This window comes from Pelophylax lessonae, assembly GCF_965119305.1.
Source record: "Pelophylax lessonae genome assembly, chromosome: 10".
Lineage (NCBI taxonomy): Eukaryota > Metazoa > Chordata > Amphibia > Anura > Ranidae > Pelophylax > Pelophylax lessonae.
In genome coordinates, this window is record NC_138777.1 from 216,938,508 (window position 1) to 216,943,695 (window position 5,188).

Here is a 5,188-nt window from a genome sequence, read left to right on the forward strand (position 1 = left end):
TGTACGATAAAGAAATAGGGATTTTTCCTACAGCTTACCTGTAAAATCCATTTCTTGGAGTACATCAAAGGACAAAGAGGTCCCTATCCCTCATGTCTGGAATGTTTATTGTTTGCTACAAAACCTGGGGTACTTCCTGTATGGGAGGGGTTATATGGGGGACTTCCTTTCTGATTGGTTTGCCACTGTCCATTCACCTATAGGTGGCGTATAACCCATATAGTAATAAATATGGCTGCTCTGTGTCCCGTGATGTACTCCAAGAAATTGATTTTACAGGTAAGCTGTAGGAAAAATTCATATTTTTGTTGCACTGGATGCCTGAAATCTGACTTGTATGTTAGGCAGACTTCTGGGAAAATGGGTGAGCCAATCACACAAGCAAGAAATGGTGTTTCTGGGGGGCATTTTATACACATTCTTTGTACAGAACACCTCCAGGTAGCCATATTGCCTTGCATTTTCATTGCATTTGTTGCAGATTCCTAACTTTTGTTATTCTGAAGAAATCACTGTTTGTTCCTCTGAGCTGAGTGGGTCTAATGGGAGTGGTTTCATAATTATCAATCAGCTGTGCAGCTGCAGGGCACTAATGAGGAAATCTTCAGGGCCTGCATCCTTTAGACATGTTCCTTTTGGGAGTATCTCACCAAAAATGAATTTTTTGTTGCAGTGGATGCCTGAAATCGGACTTGTGTCTTAGTGCAGACTTCTGGGAAAATTGGTGAGCCAATCATACAAGCAGGAAATTATGTTTCTGTGGGGCGTTCTGTACACATTCTTTGTAAAGAACACCTCCAGGTAGCCATATTGCATTGCATTTGTTTCAGATTCCTACCTTATTGTTATTCTGAAGAAATCTCTCTTTGTTCCTCTGTGCTGAGTTGGTCTAATGGGAGTGGTTTCATAATTATCAATCAGCTGTGCAGCTGCAGGGCACTGATGAGGAAATCTGCTGGGCCTGCATCCCTTTAGATGTCTTCCTTTTGGGAGGATCTCACCAAAAATGACATTTTTGTTGCAGTGGATGCCTGAAATCGGACTTGTATCTTAGTGCAGATTTCTGGGAAAATTGGTGAGCCAATCATACAAGCAGGAAAGTGGAGTTACCTTTTAAGCACCTAAAAAAAAAAAAAAAACCCAGAAAAACACAACTATGTTTACAGGCCAATATGAAGCTATTTACAAGACACAGTACTGGCAGGGGGCCAAGCATTTGATACACCTAGAAGATGATTCAGCCAACTTAGCTTATCTTTTGCAGGGTTTTTTTTTTTAGTTTTTAGTTTTTCAACAGTTGCTACAATGACTCTATCCACTTCATAGCAATTTTCCGTTCTATGATCACTCGGGACTTTTTTTCCACTCCCAAGCAGTTACTTCTCATCTGATTGCACACTGCAGATATCCTGGCACCTGTTTATCAGCATTGTAAAATGTGTGTACAAACCATCAGTGATCATCCCTTGTACATTGTGCCGAAGCATCAGATAAATCCTGAGAAAACCTTGGACAGGTATTGCCTCAGATCCGTGTGTGTTTTGTCTTAAGTGACATCTCTCAGTTTCCATGACTTCATAAAGTACCTTTATGAAGCTGAAATCCAAAGTTTTGGACATATGCACTTTTTTTTATCCGACAAAAAAAAATATTTTATTGGTCACATACAGCCAAAAGAAACATGGCCAACTACATATACTGTATATATTATACAAATATATATCAGATTAATGCAGACAATGACCACAAAATGTAGGCATCAAAAAGCAAACAACCCAAATACAATGCAGGTTACATAAAGAAAGTGAACTTGTCCACACTATTCCCATACTGAATTCAAATTGAATAATCAGCGAGCATTGAATCCAAGAAGCCTGTCCATGGCAAGATCCACCGGGGCAAGCCCAGGTACATCTAACTATGGATCCCAGAGTTTTTCATACTTGCGCTATACTGGTAAATTAGCCTTTCCATTCAAATGGTCTTTCCCACAGCAGCCACCAACTCTTTAAGCTTGGGAGGATTCTCCGATTTCCAATGTACCATTATCATTTTACGAGCTAGAAATAAGGTCCTAGTAATAGCCTCAATAGTATGATTCTCCCATTCAAACTTGTCTAGTAGGTTAAGCAAACAAGATTTGGGGTCCAAAGGAAATGACGCTTGAAATACCCTGTTCAGGGTGTCCACCAACCCCCTCCAATATAGGTGCAATTTTGGGGCACCTCCATAATTGGTGGCTTAAATCCCCTTCATTCCGTCTACACCTAGTGCAAATTGGTGTAGACAGCAGTCCCATAGTGCGTAATCTGTGGGGGTTTAGTACACTCTCAAAAGAATATAGAGCTGTGTTAGACTTTGGGACACATTCAAGGAACAAGTGGTCACCGACCGTTTGTAGAGCTTCCTCCCATTGATCCCCATCTAGCTGCCCAATGTCGTCCTCCCACTTAGCCCGCACTTGTAGGGAATGTTTTTTCAAAAGTAGCATAGAATATCCCTGGGATATGAAACCCTTGGAGGTCTCTGCCTCCTTAACCAAAGTAAATAAAGTTACTGGAGACCTAGACCATTCCGAGGTTCTACCCTGGGCCACTATGGCATGCCTTAATTGCGCGTAGTAGAAGTGCATAAAAGGCGGCAGGCCATATGTCTCCCGTAATGTATAAAATGGGAGCAGCACTCTATTGAGAAAGATTTGCCTCCAATACTCAACACCATGCCTCTTCCATATTGCACCATGCTGTAGTTTGGCTAACACAAGATCGGTATTGTTTGACTAAATGGGACTAAACTCTGTAATACCCATCACTCCTTGAAGGTACTTAGCTTTTTTTCCATACTTTCTGTATTAGTACATATGCACTATAAGTGTCGGTTCACACTATGGTGATCCGACTTCGGGGGCGACCTGTGAAGTCGCATGCACCGCGACTTCGGCGCGACTTGCACGGACTTCACATAATAGAAGTCAATGCAAGTCGCTCCGATGTCGCCCCGAAGTAGTGCAGGAACTACTTTCTAAGTCGGAGCGGCTTGAGTCGCTCCTATTAGAACGGTTCCCGTAGCACAGAATGGACCGCGATTTGTCAATCTGACCAGTCGCCTGACAAGTCGCGGTAGTGTGAACCGGGACTAATCCTTCTGCTGCCAGAGCTGTTTTTGCATTTCATTTTTATTTTTTTTGCACACGTTTAAAAAAATCATTTAAGGCTTGAAGATTAGTCAAAAATAGTATACATTTTTTAAAAGCAGAGACCCTTGAGAATAAAATGTGATAGTTCCAATCATGCAATATTAGTTTATTAAGTGCAATTTTTTTGTTAAAAACATGTTAATTTAAGGGCACACAAACACAATATAATACACAATGGTTTGGTAAAATATAAAAGATGAGGTTACGCTAAGTAGATGGATACCCAACATGTCTAGCCCATACAGGTCATCATTTTAAACTAGTTAACTGTACCAAATGGGCCCAGAATTTTTGCTTACACTTCGACATGCCAATCAATATGTAACACAAATAGTGCAATCAACATTTTCGTATGTAGGACCTCCACGTCATGTGCGTTTACATACATATTTATGTACGAGCAGACATGAGTTTAAGTACGTGATCCTGTACTTCTGGGTCTGGGGCACGCACGTTGCTGGTGACCTGCTTTCGCTGTGATTGCACAGTCTGGTGGACTCGATGTCCGTCGGGACCTGCTGATCGTTCAGGACAGAAGCAGTCTGCCCATGTAAACAACATAGATTGCAGTTCTGTCAGTAGGGAAGGTAGTGATCCTGTGTTTCTGCAGAGCAGGGACACAGATCTCTGCCTTCCCATAGTACAAGCCCCTCCCACACAGTAACCAAACACATTTTAGGCACACATTTAACCCTTTAATCGCCCCTGATTTCAACCCCCTTCCCAGACACTGTCATTAGTACAGTGACAGTGCATATTTTTAGCACTGGTCACTGTATTAGTGTCACTGGTCCGCGAAAGTGTCAAAAGAGTTAGTGTCGGTTCACACTTGTGCGGATGCACTGATCGCATGTAATTCGGAGCGCACTGCTCCTTCATTACATGCGATCTCCTGTGCAGATGCGAGTTCAGCCATACACTTTGTATGGCTGAATTCGCAGCGCATCCGCAGCAAACTCGCACATGAGACATTTTTTGAGCCGCCTCAGAATCGGATTGCACAGTGGTTCACACTTGTGCGATCCGATTCTGTGCGAACTTGCAGATCGCACTGCGATTTGCAATCAAACTGGGGGTGTCGTTAACATTTAATTGACACCCCCTGCGTATCGCATATGGCAGTGTGAACTGCCAGATGTGCGGATGCAATGTGGGATCATGCTGCATATTCGCAGCGTTCCCGCATTGCACAAATGTGAACCGAGCCTAAGTCAGTGTCCGATTTGTCCGCCACAATGTAGCAAGCCAACTACAAGTCGCTGATCGCCGACAATACTAGTAAAAAAATAAATAAATAACAAAAAAAACCATAAAAATATCCCGTACTTTGTAGACACTGTAACTTTTGCACAAACCAATCAATATATGCTTATTGGGAATTTATTTACCAAAAATATGTAGCAGAATAAAAATTGGCCTAAATTTATGAAGAAATTAGATGTTTTTACATGTTGTTTATTGGATATGTTTTATTGCAGAAAGTAAAAAATATTGTTCTTTTTTTTTTTTTTTTAAATTGTCAGGCTTTTTTTGTTTATAGCATAAAAAATAAAAACTGCAGAGGTGATCAAATACCACCAAAAGAAAGCTCTATTTGTGGGAAACAAAGGACATTTATTTAGGTACAGTTTCACACGAATGCACAATTGTCAGTTAAAGTGGCACAGTGCCGTATTGCAAAAAATGACCTGGTCATTTAGGGGGGGGGGGGGAAGGGGGTAAATCCTCCAGAGCTGAAGTGGTTAATACAGAGTTATTATGAGGCAGGGTCACAAAATGGCCGCCTCATACATCACAGTAATGTTTACATCTGAAGTTTCTGAATGATAATAGGCTGCTGTGTGGGAAGGCCTTGTGCTGAGTGATGCAGAATCTATACTGGAAGGTTCACATTTCTCCTGTTTGTGGGAATAGACGTATCACATGAGGTATTCTCTGTCTTTCTGTAGAAAAGTCCGGCTTTTCCTCCTGGGAAGTGGCAGCAGTCTCCTC